The 22,179-nt window shown below is 43.1% G+C and overlaps 1 protein-coding gene across 5 annotated transcripts in view; it reads left to right on the forward strand.

Annotated features, from left to right (window-relative positions):
* RALB (RAS like proto-oncogene B) overlaps nt 1-22,179 on the forward strand; it is an 85,688-nt gene that overhangs the window by 28,129 nt on the left and 35,380 nt on the right. For 3 of the 5 annotated variants that reach the window (XM_065560495.1, XM_005279771.5, XM_042843064.2), the window contains exon 1: nt 5-144. The exons of the other annotated variants lie outside the window; for them this stretch is intronic. The gene's annotated coding sequence lies outside the window, so the exon portion shown is untranslated. Of the gene's footprint in view, nt 1-4; nt 145-22,179 lie in introns of those variants that run through there. 5 annotated transcript variants of the gene reach the window in all.

Genomic DNA, 22,179 nt, shown 5'->3' on the forward strand with positions numbered 1-22,179 from the left:
AGCGAGAAGGGAGGGGGCCGCGCGCGCGGCCGGAAGTGCCCCGCGGCGGGAGCGCGCAGCGGAACCCCAATGCAAGGGAGCGCAGCGGGGCGGGGAGGCGCTCAGAGCCGCGGCCGGCAGGCAGGATCCGGGTGTCAGCCCCAGGTAAGGGGCGGGTCAGGACTGTCCCCTCGCCCCTGGGAGCCGGGGCTTCCCTGGGGTCCGGGACCCTGTCACTCCCCAGGGGCTGGGCGCTCCGGCCCCAGCGGCTTCTCCCCGCGGGGTCAGGGGGACCCCCCTTGCCGGCTCTGGCCCAGGCCCCCTCTCCAGTGGGGGGGTCTCTTGCTCCCTCTCAGACAGAGTTCCTGAGCCCGCCACCGCCCCTCATGGGCTGCCCGCAAGAGGGGGGGGTCTCCCGGGTCCCCCCTTCTCCTCAGAGTGCCCGTGGGGAGGGGCCCAGCTGTGCTCACCATGGGGGAATCCCTGACTGGAGAGAGGATTGGGGCAGCCTTGTGTGTGGGAGTGAGGTGGGGCGCCCTGCCCAGCCAGGTGGAGGTGAAGGCGGGGCTGTGAGTAAGGGTGTGCTTCAGAAGATTCATAGCTTCATAGAGTCCCGCGCCAGCAGGGACCATTGTGATCAATTAGTCTGATCTCCTGTATAACACAGGCCACCTTTGGAGAAGTCATGGGCTGGAAATCCCTGCCCTGGCATGTGGGTTTGGGGCTGTCCCTGTGCTTTGGAATGGGGCCCTTTGAGACCGTTCCCCAGGGGTTCTCAAACTGGGGGTTGGCACCCCGGAGGGGATCGTGAAGTTATTACGTGGGGGGTCACGAGCAGTCAGCCTCCACCCCAAATCCTGCTTTGTCTTCAGCATTTATAATGGTGTTAAATATATATAAAAAAGCGTTTTTTAATTTATAAGAGCGGGGACGTACTCAGAGGCTTGCTATGCGAAAGGGGTCACCAGTACAAAAGTTTGAGAACCATTGCCATACCCTGTTTGGAATCCAGCTGGGGATGACCTTTGTCCATGTATAGGAGGTTGCTCCTCCAGTTTATTTCAGAGAACCTGTGTCCCTTGGGCCTGTATGAAATTCAGAATTTGGGATGGGGTTGTCTTTCTGCCATATGTTTATGAATACACTTGCTTTAATGGCTGATGCTGCTTCTTTTGAGTCCCCTGGGAATTGTGGATTGTGTCTTAGGCTGCCACTCCCACCCTGATGTGTGGGGAGATCTTTATTTTTTCCAAACTACTGTGGGTAGGCAAGAGAAAACACTTCAGAAAACTGGGCAAGATGATGTGGGAGTTTGAGATGATATCATCCTTACCTGAGTTGGACATCCCCTGAAGAACCTTGTCTTACATGGCTGGGTTCTCTTTACCGGTTGCAGATTTGTAAATGTGCTTGCTTTCTCCCTGAAACCTTACTGGTATAGATGTTGAAAGAGGAAACGGCAGTGCCCAAATGTCATGTTACTATAAAGGGGAGGGTGAGATGTGGGGCAAACTAACCAGCCAAATTATGCAATTTAAGGGGGAGGTTAGGCTAGATTTTACCATTTTTCCAAGGGGTGGGACCTGAGGTCCTATGGGGCCACTTGCAAGAATTAAAATAGATATAGTCAAGCCCTGCTTCTTAAGCACTGACCCTGTGGGTGCTCTGGGGCTGGAGCACCCATGGGGGAAAAAATGGTGGGTGCTGAGCAACCACCAGCAGCCCTCCTATCACCTCCCCCTCTCTGCCCCCCCCCCAGCACTTCCCACCTACCAGCAGGCCCCGCTGATCAGCACACACACACACACACACACACCCCGCCACCAGGAGGCTGTGGGAGGAGTGAGGATGCAGTGCCCTTGGGGGAGGGGGCAGAACTGGGCAGGAAGAGGTGGGGCTGGGTGGACCGGGGGCAGTAAAAGGTGGGGTGGAGGTGGGGCCTTGGAGGATGGGGTGGGGGCGGGGCAGGGTCTAGGGCAGAGCCAGGGGTCAAGCACCCCCCGGAACTTTGGAAAGTCAGCATCTGTGCCCTGCTTCCTTTTTTGGGTCATATATGTTTGGGTGGTGGAAGGGAGGCATACAGATTCAACAAGTGTTTAGGACCATCCCTGTTCTTTATAATTCAAAGCCCAGATTTTAGATCCTTACTGCAAATGTGCATAAACGTTGCATGTGCGGGTTTTGTTTAATAAAACCTTGGAAATATTTCATATGTCCTGCTCCTTAAGCATCTGCTACTGTGAGAAAGGCCTATTTTTTTTTCCCCCTTCACCAGAAGATTGGGAAGTTGTGTGACTAGTATTCTGAAATTTTGGAGATTTACTGTATTCAGAAAGCACACTGTCTGTTTTCTTAAATTTTCCCATATTGGTAGTTAAAGCTGTAGGAGGGACTAAGAGGTGCAGACTGGATTGTAATTGTAGATATTTCTGTAAATGGATTGACTACCTTGCTTGGCTGATAAATGAGGCTAGGTCTACATTATCGGCTAAATTGGCATTGCTGGGATCAATACAGCGGTGTCGATTTAGTGGGTCTGCTGAAGACATGCTAAGTTGATGGGAGAGCGCTCTCCTGTTGATGTCTATACTCCACTTCCCTAAGAGGCGGAAGCTACGTTGACAGGAGAGGGTCTCCCGTCAATATAGGTCGACTTACAGTGGTGTCTACACCACACTAAGTTACATGGACTTCAGTTATGTAATTTATGTAATTGAACTAGCCAGGGTGGATTTGATTTAAATCATTAGTCAGGAAGACTGGATTTAATCATGGATTTCTACATAAAAGTGCATTCTTGTTGGTTGTTGTAACCTTAATACATATTCTTCACAACTCAGAGATAGATGGTTTCATTTTTAGAAGGTATACGTTATATATTTAAGTGATTTATTTTGAAGACTTTTCAGATTACTTTTACAGCTATATCAGAAAATGAATGATTGTTTAGTAGTTGAAGCAGATATTTATGAAATCATTGGGAGGTGAACGATCTCCAATTCAACAGGTTAATCATTAATATTTGGAGGATTTTCTTCCCATGCTGTATTAGGAGGAGAGCCTCACCAGACAGACATTTAAATTGTTTTATTTAACTAAAACAACAACATTATGTATTCTGGATTTTTTTCTTCAACAGCAAACCTATAATATTTTAACAAAACAAGCATATAAATTTTTGAATTTAGTTAAACATTCAAGTTTTTTAAAATCAGGTTTGCTTTTGTTAAATTGTTTTTAACTAAAATAGTTAAATATTTTTTTAAAAATCGACTGTCAGCCACATCAACATGAGAAACTTAAAATTTTGTATTCTGCAGCTAACTCGGTCGTCTTCACATTCATGTTCCTGTTTGTTCATAATCTGGAAGAGAAAAACAAGCTTTCCTGCTTTTTCAGGTTCCAAACAATTTCTCAATTTGGAATGAATTTGTTCAAAGGAAGAAAATATTCTTTTTACACTGGTAGAAGAAGCTACTGCTGTTAAAGTGAGATTATTACTTCAACAGTCTCAAGTGCTTAAGTGACTTCCACCAGTTCACTGGTGTGACTTTTTTTAAACATCATCAGCAAACATATATTTGTTGAATGGTTCTTATTCCCAAACTGGCTCTCTTTTACGGCTTGCTGCCATTATAGGGTTTCCCTTCCAGTGAGAGATTGGTATGGTAGATCTCAGATCAATGAAGGCTACGCTCAGAAAAACCTCAAGACTTCTGGAATATGCTGCTCAAACAGTTTAACTTTGGTTTCTACTCCTGTCCCTCCCTTTTCACATTTATGTCCAGACTTCTTCTCTTTGTCGAGATCTATTCCGTGCCCAACAATCTTCTATTCATTGAACTTTTTGAAACTTCACACTTTGAGTGGGGTAAGGGATTGACTCTGTGTACACAAATTTGCAGAGGGACAGTAGGGTTGAGGTCTGTTATTTCTCACCTCTATATATTATTTATTTCTTTATTTAAAAACATTTTTGCTGTTAACAAGCATGTTCTCTGGAGACACAAATCCACAGTTTGGGAACTGCAAAACTACACATCTCTGATGGTATCTTCTAGACTGAGCACTGAGTCCCATTGGGTAGATAGAAAGATTAACCTAAATAATCTATACAGAAGCATGTGGAATCCCATAAGATTAGGTCTCTAATCCATGAACTATTGGAACTCAGTTACAAAACTTTTCTTAAACATTACATGAATATATTGTCTCATACTATAGAATTAGAATTTACAATCCCTATTCTATGATGAGATATCTTTGAGCTATAATGTATCTTAATTAAAACTATCTTTAGAGATGCTTTTTGAGGAAAAAACTTTTTATCAAAAAAATCCAGTTTAAATAAAAAAAAATCCGTTTTTTCCCTTTTATTTATTTATTTTTAAATCATTGATTTTTATCCACCCTGGAACTAGCATAACTTAGAACGATTTACAGTGTTAGTGTGAACCAGCCCTGAATAATGGTGTTAGAAGACTGAGGTGCAACAGTTCCAAATCTGTTTTCTTTATGCTAATACCATATAGAAGACAATATTTACTTTCCACTTTATTCATTTGTGCTGGATTGGTCAAGGACAGCGTTGATGTAAACAACTTGTAATCCTGAATCATGATCATCTATCACGATCATAAAGGGAATCATTAGCACAAACAAGGCATTTATAACATAAATTCCTGTAAAGACAGTTGCTTGCCTCTTCTTCTTGTTTTAAATATTTAATGAGAGTTGACTGAATATTTACTTACCTGTATTACAAATAATACTTTGGATTATTTAAACTAATTAAATCTAATTTACCCTTTTTAATTAGTTTTTCATACTTTCTACATTTCTCTTATACAATGAAAATAGGTCAGTTTCACACTTTTTCCTCTAAGTATTATGTTATCAACTTAAATTTCTCATACAATAGCATGTTTGTTTCATGCATACAGCAGGGGAATTTTTTAAAATATTTTCTATGGGAATAAAAAATTTGCATTTCTACTAGTCTTGGTTTTTGTAAAAGATTATTTTTACAAAACCCCAGTTTGGAGCATAATTTGACCTGACAGTACCCTTTTTTGAGTATTTCATTTGCTAATTGATACGTCAGATTTTTAACATTAGTTCAGGTGTACAGTACTGGGAGTCTGCTTAAAAGAACAGTCAGCTACAGGCACTTCAGTTCTGTGCAAGGCAGTAATGAACTGGTATATCTCAAGGGATGACTACTTATATGTACATCTAAGTGGCATTTCATGGCTGAAATGTTGATTCTGCTATCTACATTGTACTTTCTCTTTATGAAGAGACCAGTCTCTCAAATGAAAGCAATATGCTGCAATCATTTGTTTGAGAGTCTGTGGGCTCGTTGCTATGTGAAATGCTGCATAAAAATTGTCCCTTCCTTGTGAGACTTACACTCTAGCCAGGCAGTGCAGAGGAGATGCTGTGCAAACAGGGCACAGAGTGGCCTAATAATTGAGAAAAACAAACTGGGAATAAAATTCTAATCCTGGTTCTAATATCCTCTGTGGCATTTGGTGAAGCATGTGATCTTACACTACCATTAAATGGGAATAACAACATCTATTTCATATGGGTGTTGTGAGCTAAACTAGAGAAGGCTTGTAAACATTTTTGAGCACTAAATGCTAAATACTATAATGTTGTTATTGTGCCTCAATCTTGACCAGTAAGAACAGCTTCCAAGGGTGAGAGCATAGTTCAGGTTCCACGTCAATTCAGATCTTGGCATATATGAATCTGCGAACAAGGGGGGCAGTTGAGATGGCTTTTGAATGGGAACACCTGTCCACTGGTAAGGGTGCTAAAACTAGTCTACCTCATCTCTGAATTATAGGAAATTCGGGATGGTAGCTCAAAACATAATATAATAGAGTCAAAGCATTTCAGACAGTTCTTGTGCTGACTCTACTGAATTTTGGACCAAGTGTTGCAGAATAGTAATCTCCTAAATATTAGGGTTTCAATAAAAACTTTTTTGGGATCCTTAAATATAACAGCATTACTGAGTTACTCAGATTTCTCCAGTGATTCTCAAATTGCTTGTTTTGATGAAACACATTGTGGTTTCCCTGATTCTGTGTCCTACCTGCCTAGGGCAGAGCTAGACTTGTACTAACAAAGGCCAGATAGATGTGCTTTTGAAACTAATAAATGATTGCCTAATAACTAGTTTTCATCAAACCAGTTTGTGTCAAACTTGTGATCCTCCTCAAATACCTGTTCTCTTATATGCCTTTGGATTTTGCAAGGTTAAAGAAATGGAATACAGGGGCTTTTGGGAGGATGGAGTGGCAGTGAATGAAATGCTTGTAAACAGCACTACATTGAAAACTACTGATGTTAAACACAGGAAAGTTCCTCCCTCTCTAAGGGAAATGTCTATTGTAGGGAATATTACCAAAACAAACCCAAAAAATCCCCTCTAGTGTGTGGTTGAGAACATTGTATCTGAACCTTGATCCATAAAAGCTAGTAACTCAAAAATCAAAACTATATAAAAGTACAGTACATAAGTGACAGAAATAATTCTGGTATTAAATGAGTGTTGAGTATTTTTTATTTGGATTTAAATGTCAAGAGCACATGGATAGGCAATCTTTAAGTGCCTTTGATATTAACTAAAAAGACAACTGATTTCCAAACATAACTAGAGAATAGCAGCAATCCAATATAACCACACCAACTTAATTTTAATCTTCCTTTAAACTCCACACTTGTGTGTGTGTGTGTTGCAGTAAACCAGGATTTTATATTGTATAATGGAGGTCACAGCCCCAATACAGTTTTCAGGATTCAGGTTAGTGGGTTATGAGATACTTTGGCGGTTGGGGAGAAACAAAAAAATGCATTGATTATTTATTACAGATGTTAGGTCCCAGGCTGGGCTTTCAGTAACCTTCAGTACATAGTATTATATCAGTCTCCACTGATGAAATTACTACATGATTGACCCTCAGGTGGTGATAAGTTGAAAAACATGGTGCTAAATGCCTCTCTGATGTAAATCAGAGTGAGCCTGTCTGTCAGAAAACAGATTATTCATCAAAATACAGTGTAATTCAATGTACTTCTGTGACTTTAAACTCTCACTTCCAGTGATCTGAAGAAGGAGCTTCCTCCCCAAGATTTTAAGGAAGGATAGAGTCAAAGGAGGAATTGGTTTCAGTGCTCCCCAAATATGAGGATTTGGTGAAGAATCATAAAAATGACCGTTTTGTTTTTTATTTTATTTATTTATCCGCTGCTATTTCAGACCAAATTGAAAGGTGGGATAAACTTTCAGGGATGGGATTAGAAAGTATAAGCAGATGGAATCTGCCACCCTAAGGGAAAACTCTGTAAAGCACAGGCTGCAGTGGCATTACTTGGGATGTCAGTATACAATGTGGTCTGATGTGACCATTTATGCTAACAAGAAATCAAGATTTCTATGATGTCACTTCATTGTGATGATGGACATAGGTAAGAGGCTTTCTGGTTATCTTTTAACAAATATTTTTATAACGGAACCCTTTGGAAATATGTCCATCCCCCCCATCTCTTTTAAAACTGGCTTCCTATGGGTATTTCTGCTACAGCAAGAGACTCTTCCCCACTGTCCTGTTTTGCTGCTATTAAGCTTTTAGCTTACTACAAGAGCCCACTGTGAGTTAATGAGAATTCCACACTTATCCAGTTACCCCTGACAACAGGACTTTTTGGTGGTTAGTTGACTCTCCCAGCAGCTTCACTCTCTTGTTTATTACATAGTCAAATGCTTTTGCTGAGTATGTATCCTTATGGGATTACCAGAAATGCGTCTTCCAAGAGCATAATATTGATGGGACATTGCTTTGTTTTTCTCTTCCACTCTAAGGCACTATGCTCCATCTGATTTCTCCTATTTGTTTCAGACTGCCTTTTGACCAAACTAGATTTTCTAACGAAATATACAACTTTCAAGCTTGTACGGATAGGTGGGAAGCTTTAGGGGAGTAAGTAGCATGGAGCTAGAAGGCTCGTGCTTCTGGGAGCACAATTTAGGCCTAATACTGCTCACTTTACTTGCATGAGTAGTCCCATTGATCACCTTTGGACAATCATGTGAGTAAAGTAAGCAGAGTTGTGCCCTTCTCATTGCATCTTGGGAACCTTTCCTCTTGTGGCTTTTTAGGTAGAGATCAAATGCTTAATCAACTCTGAAATCTAGTAGAAAAAATACTGTTCATTAAAAGCCGCTTCAGTTGGTTGTCCCACTTTTTGACCTTAGTTACATGAGAAGTCTAGTGTAAGGAAACCACAGTGGTATGTGCCCTTATAATTTAACTTGGAAGGATAGAGAAATTATGCAGTAACTTCTATTAAGATATTGTCGTCCTGCACTGGTTGCTTTTATTGTAAAATCTCTACTTGAGGTATCGAGTCTTCCTTGATGTTTAATATTGTATCTCATTGGATTACTGTCACAAAGCCATTGAACTGTGCAGGTAGAAGTATGCATGGAGTTACAATCTGTGAAACTTTGTAGGAACATCAGTTCCAAACTTTTTTACCTCCGAAGTACCACCTATGTTCTAAGTGTCTTTATTAGAATAATGTTGGTCATGATGCATTAGTTTGGGGTTCTTAATATTATAACCAGGAATGTTAGATTTCAAAAAAGTAACACTGATGTAAAATATTGCTCTGCGTAGGAACTTAGATAAAAGCTTTGAAGACTACCTGCAGCTATTTTTTGAAAGACCCCCCTCATCCCACTTTCCATGCACCCCAAGTACACCACCAGCCCACTTCCAAAAATGCATTTAATACAAATAAAGCATGTATGAATTTATTATTTTTAGTGCATAAACATTAATCCAGTGATCTTTAGCTCTGTTAAAAATTGATTTTTTTTTCTCATATGGAACGTATCAGAGCCTTTAAGGTTTAAAACAGCAGCATTTCCAAAAGAGTGCATACCCCAAAATATGTACTTAACTAATGCTAGTGCTCACCTAAATACATGATGTGCATATACTGTGAAACTAAAATGACTCCAAATAAATCACTCTTGGTTTTATTTAGCAGCAGGAGACTATTATCCAGTGATGATTTTATAGGGTTACAATATTTAAAAATAAAAAAAGAGGACACTCCACGGGGCCCCAGCCCCGCCCCTTTCCCACCCCCGCCCCAACTCCACCCCTTCCCTGCCCCTTTCCCAAAGTCCCCGCCCTAACTCCGCCCCCTCCCCTGAGCACCCGCATTCCCCCTCCTCCCTCCCAGCCACTCGAAAAGGGCTGTCTGAGCGCTACCAGCTTCACGGTTTGCCGGGCAGCCCCCAGACTCTGCGCCCCCGGCCGGCGCTTCCCCAGCACAGCTGGAGCCCGGGAGGGGAAGCGCCCAGCTGGGGGCTCAGGGTCTGGAGGCTGCCCGGCAAACCGTGAAGCCGGTAGCGCTCGGACTTCGGGCAGCCCCCATGCCTCCGGACCCTGCGCCCCCGCCCGGGCACTTCCCCTCCCGGGCTCTGGCGGCTGCTGTGCTCCCTGAACTCCTGGGCTCTGTAAGCGCCGTGCTGCCCGAGCGCTACCGGTTTCGGGCAGCCCCCATGCCTCTGGACCCTGCACCCCCGGAGCCCGGGAGGGGAAGTGCCCGGCTGGCGGCGCAGGGTCCGGAGGCATGGGGGCTGCCCGAAGCCAGTAGCGCTCGGGCAGCTCGGCTCTTACAGAGCCCAGGAGTCAGGGAGCACAGCAGCCCCCGGCGCCCACTCTAAGGTAAGCCAGGGAGTATTTTTCCCGGACATGTTTGGCTTTTTGGAAGTTCCCCCTGGACGGGGGTTTGATTACCAAAAAGCCGGACATGTCCGTGAAAAACCGGACGTATGGTAACCCTAGATTTTATATTTCACTGATACTATCTCTTAAGTAATCTTGATACTTTTGTAGCAGTATTCAAACTCGAAATCTTAATACTTTACTTCCCATAAAACAAATAGGAGTCAATTAAGTTGGGCAACTTCCAAGGTAGAAAAATGAGATTTCAAATGCATTTGTTCAATTTAGCTTTAAATAATTTACTAAATTTACACTTCTTGATTATCTGAAGAGTATGTACATCACCAGTGACAGGTGTAATAGGCAAAAACCCTAGCTCCAAACATCTGCGTTTTAAAAAGTGGAAACATTCAGTTTTCCATGATCATGTTCTCCTGGAAAGTAATATGGAAGCAATAGCTTGGAAATACACAGCATGAATAGATATTGCCCCTGGATGGTGGGACTAAAATAACGCAAGTTCCATGCAATAGGTAGGTCTGAGTAGGTGTGTAACAGTGTTCCTGAACTGTTTAAAAGCAGTTCCCAGTGTTCCATTTAATATGATTCTGAACGGAGAACTTTAAAAACATTGTAGCCAAATAAAGTGACATAGTGAACATAGATATTGGTTAATACTGAACATTAATGTTTCAGGTTTTTTTAGTTTAGAACATTTACATGAAAGTGTTTCCTTTGCATTGGTTGGAAGAAAAATAAATCCAAGTATGTCTGCAGAGTAAGATGATAGCCAGCAATTGATGCTGCACTGAGTTTCTGCTTGATGCAGTGGAGTGTGAGGTAGGCCCATCAGGGCGCTTGGTCCCACTCTGTGATTCTTAGGGCAGACTTGTGGATGTAAGCTGTGCCAGCTGGCAGTGGTCCCCAGGGTACTGTGCCAGTTGAGGATACCCAGACAGTAGTGTGCTCTTGCCACCCTAAAATGTCCCTTGTGCTGCACCCAGGTCTGGGGGAGTGAGGCGGAGGGTGATGTAGAAACCTGGTGTGATGGCACCATCAGCAGAATTCTCCCCCATGCCAGAGGAATCCTTAGCAGGCTACATATGGCTGCTTTCTGGCCCCTTTTTACTTCTAGAATGAACTAGAGAATCTTGCCCCATAATACCAGTGCTAGTTGTGGTTCAAGCCCTTTAAAATAATCACTAACTATTCTTGCATCACCTCTGTTATCCCCATTTCACAGATAGGGTGACTGAGGTAGAGACAGTGATTTGTCTCAAGTCCCACAGTCAGTAGTAGAGTGAGTGAATCATGCTCAAGTCATTTAATGTTGATAAATATCATGGAATTGAGAGAGAAGTTATGTGAATGAACCTAATACATCTAGAATAAGTCCAATTGCAAAACTATCATTAGAATCATAGTATCAGAGGGGTAGCCGTGTTAGTCTGAATCTGTAAAAAGCAACAGAGGGTCCTGTGGCACCTTTGAGACTAACAGAAGTACTGGGAGCATAAGCTTTCGTGGGTAAGAACCTCACTTCTTCTTTACTTGCATCTGAAGAAGTGAGGTTCTTACCCACGAAAGCTTATGCTCCCAGTACTTCTGTTAGTCTCAAAGGTGCCACAGGACCCTCTGTTGCTTATTAGAATCATAGAATTATAAGACTGGAAGGGACCTCAAAAGGTCATCTAGTCCAGTTCCCTGCACTCATGGCAGGACTAAGTATTATCTAGACCATCCCTGAGAGGCGTTTGTCTAACCTGCTCTTAAAAATGTCCAATAATAGAGATTCCACAACCTCCCTGAGTAATTTATTCTAGTGCTTATCCACCCTGACAGTTATTAGGAAAAAACCTTCCTGTTCAACCTAAACTGCCCTTGCTGCAATTTAAGCCCATTGCTTCTTGTCCTATCCTCAGAGGTTAAGGAGAATAATTTTTCTCCCTCCTCCTTGTAACTTGAAAACTGTTATCCTGTCCCCTCTCAGTCTCTTCTTCTCCAGACTACACAAAGCCAATTTTTTCAATCTTGCCTCACAGGTCATGTTTTCTCGACCTTGAATCATGTTTGTTGCTCTTCTCTAGACCAGTGGTCTCTAAAATGGGGTGTGCAAGAAGATCCTTCAGGGTGCGCGGCAGGAGGAGCGTCGCCGGAGCAGCGCCGCTTCCCCCCCCCCACCCCTCGGCAGTTCGGCCAGGAGTCCGAGTGGTTTTTGCTTCAACAGTTCGGTTGGAAGCTGGGCATGCGTGCTCAAAAATTTTTTACTTATAGGGTGCGCGATCAAAAAAAATTTGGAGACCACAGCTCTAGACTTTCTGCAATTTGTCCACATCTTTCCTGAAATGTGGCGCCCAGAAATGGACACAATACTCCAGTTCAGTCCGAATCAGCGCAGAGTAGAGTAGAAGAATTACTTCTCATGTCTTGCTTACAACACTCCTGCTAATACATCCCAGAATGATGGGGGTTTTTTGACAGTGTTATGCTGTTGCCTCATATTTAGCTGGTGATACACTATGACCCCCAGATCCCTTCCTGCAGTACTCCTTCCTAGGCAGTCATTTCCCATTTTTTATGTGTGCAATTAATTGTTCATTCCTAAGTGTAGTACTTTGAATTTGTCCTTATTGAATTTCATCCTGCTTTTTTTCAAACCATTTCTCCAGTTTATCCAGATCATTTTGAATTTTACCCTATCCTCCAAGCATAGCTTGGTATTGTCCGCAAACTTAATAAGTGTACTCTCTATCCTATTATCTAAATAATTGAGAGAGACATTAAACAGAACCGGACTCAGAACTGATCCCTATGGGACTGCACTCGATATGCCTTTCCAACTTGACTGTGAACCGCTGAAAACTATTTTCTGGGAACGGTTTTCCAATCAGGTATACATCTACCTTATAGTTTCTCCATCTAGATTGTATTTCTCTAGTTTGTTTATGAGAGGGTTATGTGAGACAGCATCAAAAGCCTTACTAAAATCAAGATATACCACATCTACTGCTTTCCCCCCCCTTATTCACAAGGTTTGTTACCTTGTCAAAGAGAGCTATTAAGTTGGTTTGACGTGATTTGTTCTTGACAAATCCATGCTGACTGTTACTTATCACTTTTAGGTGTTTGCAAATTGGTTGCTTAAGTATTCGCTCCATTATCTTCCCTGTTTAATGAAGTTAAGCTGACTGGTCTGTAGTTTCCCAGGTTATCCTTATTTCCCTTTTTATAGATGGGCACTATATTTGCTCTTTCCCAGGCCTCTGGAATCTCTCCCACCATATGTGACTTTTCGAAGATAATCACTAATGGCTCAGATACCTCATCAGTCAGCTCCTTGAGTATTCTAGGATGTATTTCATCAGGCCCTGGTGACTTGAAGACATCTAACTTGTCTAAGTATTTTTTTTTTCTGTCTGAGTATGTCTAAGAACATAAAAATGGTGATACTGGGTCAGACTGATTGTCAATCTAGCTCAGTATCATGTCTTCTGGCAGCCAAATGCTTCAGAGGGAATGAACAGAGCAGGGCAATTATGGAGTGATCCATCCCCTGTTGTCCAGTCGCAGCATCTGGCAGTTGGAGGTTTAGGGGTTCCCAGAGCATGGGGTTGTGTCCCTAACCATCTTGGCTAATAGCCATTGAACTTCTCTAAATATCCCTTCACTAAAATAAGATTTAAATAAATCGGGGTCAATACCAGGCACCCTCGCATGCTAAAACAATGGGGGCATCAAGACCCCCATGGAAGAAGGAAAAGGCCTATAGTAATTTTAGTAGCTTTCACTATATGTATGTATGTTGAATAATCACAGTACAACATATCAAACCAGAAATGTTACACTTCAAGAACTAGGGTGTCTCTCATTTCTATTTAAGTGATAAGAGCAGCCATGCTGGGTCAGACCAAAGGTTCATCTAGCCTAGTACCCGTCTTCCAACAGTGGCCAATGCCAGGTGCCCCAGAACAGGTAATCATCAAGTGGTGATAAGGCTACTAATCACCAATTCTTGACTTGTGAATTAATGGCAGCTCTGTTTAATGAGACAGTGATAAATTAACTGTACTTGGAAGAGTAATTGCAGTATATCAGTCATTAAAATTTGTTTTGTAACTTCTGTGTGGGTGGGGGAAAATGTAACTGAATTTGGAGTAACCTGGTAAATTGTGGTTAGTCAAAATGTTAATGACAATGTCCTAGGTGCTTCTTACAGACGTATACAATCTACTGAAATATCTGCAACTATATTCTCAACTCAATTTGTTGTTATATGAATACATATAGAAAATCTAGAACTCACCAACACGCAGCTCTTAGGGCTTTTTAAGCTAATGAAAACAAATTACCCTAATGATGTGCACATACAGGTGTAGGGTTATTAAAGTGAAATTCCAAGAGAGTTTATAAAAGCTTGTGTTTGATTAAAACCACATCTTTGAAGTACACATTAATTTCTCATAGCACCAGTCTATGTACATCTGTAATTTGGGGAGTCAGTGGTAACAAGACTCCATTACGGCTATGTTGCTAAGAGCTGTAAGGAGGAAGGGGGTTCAGGAATTGATGTCAAAGCACAGAGCCTCCCAGCACATGGTGCTATGCAGATCACCTGGAATACCTGGTGATGGAAATCTGGCTTCATTGCTGTTCCAAAAGGGAAGTGTGCAACATCAATTCTATCACCTCCACTGAAGGATGAGTCTGGAGAGGGAGTACTTCAGCAAGAAGAACTTATGGGAGGTGGTCAGGAGACTGAGTTTCTCCATCTGTAAAATAAGGCTAATTGTACTTGCCCTCCTTTTGTAAATTACTTTGACATTTGTGGGTGAGAAGCTAAATGAAAGTTTAGTAGTATTGAATTCAAACATTCTTCAGATGTGAATCTTGAAGGTTACAAAAGGATGTATGTGCATCTGTTATAATTCATACAACATAAAGATTCACTTCCAGATTCAAGAAAAGAGATCAAAGAACAGTGACTTAGAATTGCTCATATTAAAGACCATGTGAGATGACAAACAGATCCTAAAAATACCTCTGGTGACTATGCTAACAAAGTCTCAATTGATGCTTAAATATGGAACCCTCCTTCAGACCTGTGTCAAATCTCTTTTGGATACTTTGTATGACTGCAGTTTTCATAGGCTGTTGTTGTAATTTACTTTCAAGATTATACTCTGAAACTGCTGCTCATAACTTAGTCACATCTACTTTTTGACATCTTAGATGATTAACTATTATAACAGAGGGAATGGGAGATTTTCTAATGTTTTGATTTCGTATGAATCTGTTTCCATAAGTAAATGACTGCTGTTATCAGTTCTATGTTTTGTTGAATTTTAATGGCACTCCTGCTTAGAGAACGATTCAGTCATCTGTATTTCAGTACATGATTTCTAAAGAAATCTGGCTTGCATTCAGGGTGGGGAAATGCACTGATTGAATATATATTGTGTGCTTTTTAATGCTCCAGTTTAATGCAGAAAGTGTAAAATAATTAACTGATCTATTTTTGGGTGCAATCACGGAATGTTAAGCAACTGGATTTAAATAGAAGAACAGGAGTACTTGTGGCACCTTAGAGACTAACAAATTTATTAGAGCATAAGCTTTCGTGGACTAAAGCTTATGCTCTAATAAATTTGTTAGTCTCTAAGGTGCCACAAGTACTCCTGTTCTTCTTTTGGCAGATACAGACTAACACGGCTGCTACTCTGAAACCTGGATTTAAATAGTTCCAGTAAAATTCAAGAGTACTGCTGGGTAAAAAGTAAAACAGTGTAGTCAATTCATTAACTGTGTTGTAAATTTCTTGCCTAGATAAAGAAAATTTACTTTCAGTCTGTCAAGGGTAGATGTTACCTACATATCCCAGCATTTTAATGCCTGTACTTACAGAAGGTTTTCTTTCATGACCCAAATTTGGGGACCCATGTTAGCTAACTAAGATTATCTGTTGTATACATGTAATGAAGCTCTTTCTGGAAAGACTAGATGACTGCATCTTCATAAGTCAATATGCCAATATAACAATCTGATATAGAATAAGATATAAGGAAAGCGGCTTCTTGGAATCCATGAGTCATCTGGGACTGTCACAGTTGTTACATGGCTATAAAAAGCAACAGAACTTACTATCTCCTACTATATACTGTTGTAAAAATATAGGTGTGGGGACAAGGGCCCTCAGGATAATTGGCTTAACTTGCATATTTGCCATTGAGCAGGACATATATTGGTGTTAGTGGGGAGTCTTTTGACAGAGGCTGTCTCTGAAGGATTCCCAGCTGATGTAGTATCAGTAATATTATGGAAAGAGAAACTGGATGTCATCCAACTGTCAGACAACAGAATTCATTTTGTTGACTGTCTTACAAAGATGTTAGTTCTAGGGTCTGACACAGGAGATTGAGTTCACTCTTAAAGGTGTACTGAATTTCTGTGTATCTGCTTAAGATTCCAAATCACTGATGGAATATACACCTCTACCTCGAAATAACGCTGTCCTCGGGAGCCAAAAAAAATCTTACTGCGTTATAGGTGAAACCGCGTTATATCAAACGTGCTTTGTTCCACCGGAGTGTGCAGCCCCGTCCCCGTGGAGCGCTGCTTTACCGCATTATAGCCAAATTCGTATTATATCGGGGTAGAGGTGTATGTGGATAAATTAAAAAATAGGTATCTATAAAATGCAGTCTGCAGGACAGCAAGATAGAACAGAGATAATCCCATGTGATCGTAGTGAGACCAAAATAGTGATAAGATCATAAACTTATATAAAATATTTTTAAAGTATTAATGTACTCTAGCTTTTGTTTTCTCTTTTTTTTAAAAAAAAAAAGAAAAGAAAAAAGAGAGATTGAATACTTTAACTTGGGCTGTGCTGATACTTTCCTTTAATGGTGGCCTTTTTAAAGTCATTCTTCCTCCTGAACCAGCACCTGCTTAAATGAACTAAGTTGATTAATGCATATAGTTTAGGATTTAGCTTTCTGACAGTTTGTATGTTCTATCCTTCTGCTATAAACAATGTCTCACAGTACAAAAGATATTTGCCCAACATGTAAAGTTAACTTCTTCAAGCATGTTCTAAAACTGCTTTAGAATGCACTGTACATTGTGATTGCAGGGCATATAGATAATTCTGGTATGGTAGAGGCATTTCAGCTTTGGCCTTGTGCTTCATGCAAAGTCAAGACTTGCGTGTCTCTCATTAAGAGTCTGTATTGAGTTACAGCTTTTGGCATACTTAACCTGTGAATGACCCACCAACTGGAGGTACTACACAGTCTGATTACTCTAATGTAACTAAGGGCCTGTCTACACTGGCAGAATTACAGCGCCGCTCGGAGAGTGTTGAAGGGAAACCGCTGTTGTGTGTTCACACTGTCAGCTGCCTGCGCAATAGCGTGTTCACACTTGGGGCACTTGCAGTATTCGGAGTGGTGCAATCTGGGCAGCTATCCCACAGAGCACCTCTTTCTCCTCTGCCACTAAGAGTTGTGGGAAGGCGGAGGGGGTCGCGGGGTATCCTGGGTCCGGTTCCAGTGCCCCGTGATGCATTGCTTTGCATCCCAGCAATCCCTGTGCTTCCGTCCGCGTTTGGTGTGATCTTTCAATGGTTTGTGTACTGCGCGCCCTGCCTTTTTGGGCTGCAGGAATGGATCCCGAACTGTTGACCAGTATGCTGCTTGCTCTGACCAACACGTCACGAGTGGCAGTGGAGTTATTCCTTAAACTACAAAGGCAAGAGGAGTGTGACATTGATATCGCCACGCGTAGTAGCTACAACATGAGATTGCTTGGGGCATTCATGGAGGTGCTGACCACAGTGGAATGCCGCTTTTGGGCTTGGGAAACAAGCACTGAGTGGTGGGATCACATCGTGATGCACGTCTGGGATGACAAGTAGTGGCTGCAGAACTTCCAGATGAGGAAAGCCACATTCATAGGACTGTGTGGTGAGCTCGTCCCAGCCCTACGGTGAAAGGACACAAGAATGAGAGCTGCCCTGTCACTGGAGAAGTGTGTAGCGAATGCACTGTGGAAGCTGGCTACTCCAGACTGCTATCAAATGGTCACTAACCAGTTCGGAGTGGGAAAGTCTACCGTTGGACTCATGTTGATGGAAGTCGGCAGGGCCATTAATTGCATCCTGCTCCGAAAGACCGTGGCTCTGGGCAACGTGCGTGACGTTGTAGATGGCTTTGCACAAATGGGCTTCCCTAACTGCGGAGGGGCGATAGATGGCATACGTATTCCAGTTCTGACACCAGACCACCTCGCCACCGAGTTCATTAATCGCAAGGGGTATTTCTCAATGGTTCTCTAGGCGCTTGTGGATCACTGTGGGCATTTCACAGACATTAACGCAGGCTGGTCCAGAAAGGTGCATGACGCATACATGGCCTGTTCAGGAAGCTGCAAGCAGGGACTTTCTTCCCGGACCAGAAGACCACCATAAGGGAAGTTGAAATCCCCATTGTGATCCTGAGAGACCCCACATACCCCTTAATGACATGGGTTATGAAGCCATACACGGGGCAACTTGACAGCAGCAAGAAGCTGTTCAACAACAGGCTGAGCAAGTGCAGAATGACTGTGGAGTGTGCATTTGGCTGTTTAAAAGCCTGCTGGCGCTGCCTCTATGGGAAGCTGGACCTGGCCGATGACAATATTCTTATGCTTATAGCCGCGTGCTGTACGCTCCATAATATTTGTGAAGGGAAGGGTGAAAGCTTCACTCAGGGCTGGACCACAGAGACTCAGCGCCTGGGAGGCTGAGTTTGAACAGGGCTATTAGAGAGGCGCAGCGTGAGGCCATAAGGATCAGGGATGCCTTGAGGCAGCAATTTGAAGCTGAAAACCAGTAATATTTGTTGCTCTGCTCAGGAGTGCAGTGCTTGTAATGCTAGGAGGTGATTGTGATTGGTGCAGAGGATGCAATATGAAGGTTTAACAGAACTGTCTGTTGCTTTGCAGGGCTCTGTTTGCTTTCAATTAATAGAATAAAGATTGCTTTCAAAGCAACACAATTCTTTTATTTAAAACAACAACCACCAGAGGAGAGAGTCAAACAAAAAACCCCATAAGCACTGAGCAGGATGGTGGAAGGGAAGCTCCCAGGAGGAGGTGGGGTCCTGGGGTGGCTCAAGATTTGTGTATGTCCAGGGATCATATCCAACCTTCTCCTTCAGAGTACAATGCAGCAGGTACTATACTTCAGCAGAGCCAAACTGAAGAGGGATGGGTGTTGAGTGCAGTGGGTAGTGGGAGTCGGCAGCACTGGACTGTGAGGGGGGAGAAGTGGAATGCCGCGCATATAGACTGAAGTCAGGAGGTTGATAAGAGCGTGTTGGTAGCTGCTGGGTTTGAAGAGCTAGTATTGCCTCGAGCATGTCTGCTTGGCACTCCACAACCTTTAAGAGCCACTCCATGGCTTCATTCTGGCATGCCGCATTCTCCTTTTGGTCCCTCTTCTCACTGTCCCGCCACTCCTTCAATTCCTGTTTCTTGGCAGCAGAGTGCATCATAACATCACACAGAAAGTCCTCCTTAGTTCTTCTTGGCCGCTTTCTAATTCTGCGCAGCCGTTCAGCCACCAATAACAAAGAGGGAGGCTGGGCTCCCAGGGTCATCTCTGTGAAGTTTAAACACGACATTTTACAGAAGCAGTATTATTTGCAACACAGAGAGCACTGATTCAATGATTTTAAAACACAGCCAGTACTCACGCACCTGTCACTAACTGGCTGACCCCAGGCAAGCACACATGAGCCACAAGACACCCAAAATGGTGAGCCACAGGGGCAGAGGAAATCACTCTTCCCGGACCCTGCTGTACACTGGGTACGTGGCTCTTGGGGAGAGCCAGCACTATGGGGGGGCCTGATAATCATTCCTGTTCCCACACTTTCCACAAGATGTGATCATTTTGGAAGATATCTTGCTGCTGAGGGTGAGCAAGGAATCAAGGGAGAGTCTTCTCCAAGACTGTGGCTTCCGCCCTTCCCCCTATACGGCTCGCCTGTGTGCAGCAATGGTTTCACGCACACCCCGGGACGGCACAGTGGCATGGGAAAGTTACCATTAATGGGGCAAGAAACAAAGCAGCTCTGCCGAAGAACCTGCGGCAGCAGATTACCCAGTATCTACACGAGAGTTTCCTGGAGATCTCTGAGGGAGATTCCCGTGAAGTGAGGGAGTCAATCAACAGCCTGTTCCGCCACTCAGACGAGGCCTGCGGTGGGAGACAAGCCTGCTTTCTGCAACCCTCCTTCCCCCAACAACTCGCTTCAGTGATTTCCAAAATCAAATCCACTTACCAGAGGCCTTCTCTCCTGTTTGCGCTTCGCCAACATTCGACAGCTGTGACTGGCTAGCCTCCTCCGGGGTAGAAGAGAGTTCCTGGCTGCATGCATCTCTGACCTCCGAGTCATCCTCTGCCTCTGGGTCCCTCTCCCCTCCACATCCTCATCCAAGATTTCCTCCTCCTGGCGCGGTCCACTTTCGACTGGCACGCGAGCCACCAAAATATCCACAGTGGTCTTCGCAGTGGAGATGGGGTCGCCACCGAGCATCACGTCCAGCTCCTTGTAGAACCGACAGCTCGTGGGCACAGCACCAGAACGGCAGTTTGCCTCCTGCGCCTTGTGGTAGGCGTTCCGCAGCTCCTTCATTTTGACCCTGCACTGCAATGTGTCCAGGTCATGGCCCCTTTCTGTCATGCATCGTGAAATCTGTCCGTAGATATCATCATTCCTACAGCTGGAGCGCAGCTGGGACTGGACAGCCTCCTCTCCCCAAATGCTGATGAGGTCTAGCAACTCAGCATTGCTCCAAGCGGGGGATCACCTGGTGCACTGAGCAGGCATGGCCACCTGGAAAGCTGCGTTGAGATCACTGTGCGCATCACCGCACAAACAGGAAGGGATGGGGATGACGGTTGATCACCTGAGGGCAGGGCAGTAGAGCTCACACCAATGACCAGAGAGGCGAGAACAGGCATTATGGGGCACCTCCCGGAGGCCAGTCACAGCACTGTAATCAACCACGGTGTCTACACTGGCACCACAGCAGTGTAACCCTGGCGCAGAAAGCTGTACGCCTCTCGTTGGGGTGGGATTTTATTTTTTTTAAGCACTACAACTGCACGGTTTCTGCGCACTAAGTGGCTTGGCAGTGTGTACACCTCAGGAGTTACAGCACAGGAAGCTGCTTTACTGCACAGAAACTTGCCTGTGTAGACAGGGCCTAAGTATTATAATTGCTACAGAGGTCTGATCACTGAAACATTGCAGTAGTGGAAAGTGAGGATTTCTTGCTGCACTTGCTTTTTGATGTCATGAAATCTTTATTCTTGGAGCTAATGGGTTAAACATTGTATCTTCAAATAGGAGATGCAGGTATTTGAACAGAAGTGCTTTGTTAAATCCTTCTGTCATTGGCCATGCAATTCCAGATTCCCATTTAAAAAAAAAAAAAAAACCATAGAATAGCTGCTTTCAGTGGCGGGGTAGCAACAAAAAGAAACATTCAAGGGTATCAGTTGCACAGCAAGAATACAAGAACAAGATTAATCTTGACAGTTTCTCCCGCTGCATTCAGAGGCTAAAAGTTGAATTTTAGAGCTGTACCCAAGTTTTTGTTCCACTTGTAAAATTCTAAGTTTTTTTTTCTTGTCTGTTCAAACTATCTGGGTGTATTTACATGAATGTATGGACTTATGAGTCACAAAAGAAAAGTTAAAATGAAGAAAAGCTAAGATTTAGTTTAGTGAGGCTAGAAAAGTGTTTTAAATGGTCTGTGGTGTAAATTCCTTATCCAGTAAAACATAGGGCAGTTACTGTAACAGTTGTTGCTGCTTGCAGTATCCTTTTTTTGTACTCATCTTATTTTCTGCTAAGTATTTGGGAAGAAAATATTTTGCAGTTGTATTGTGAACACTGCTGGTGAAAAGAGAAGCTTTTGTATTTCTGGAAGGTTTTTAATGTTTATGGAACAGTATGTGAATCTTTCAGTAAAGATAAACTAAAAGGGATGCTGCATGTTAAAATCTGGCTCAAAATGTAGGCTCTCACAAAATGGTCTCTGCAGATCTATACAGTAGGAGCTGAACTGAATGCGGTGCCTCACAATCTAAGAGCCACTCTGAAGCCATTTAATCATTTTGGAGAAAGGGTGGCGAGACTTGTTTTCTAGTCTGCGGATCTGGTGTTCCAACAACTATTGAAAAAGGCCTTACTCCCATAACTGCCCTCATTTTTTTCTTTCTGCTGTTTATATTACAGTAGTTCTTAGGGGGCATCTTAGAATGGAGCCCTGTTGTGCTAGGCTCTGTACAAAGATGAGTAATAGACAGTCCTTATCCCAAAGAGTTTACAATCCAAATAGACAAGACAAAGGGCAGCAGAAAGGAGTGTAATTTATGAGCAGAGGGATG

Source organism: Chrysemys picta, chromosome 11 (assembly GCF_011386835.1).
Source record: "Chrysemys picta bellii isolate R12L10 chromosome 11, ASM1138683v2, whole genome shotgun sequence".
Lineage (NCBI taxonomy): Eukaryota > Metazoa > Chordata > Testudines > Emydidae > Chrysemys > Chrysemys picta.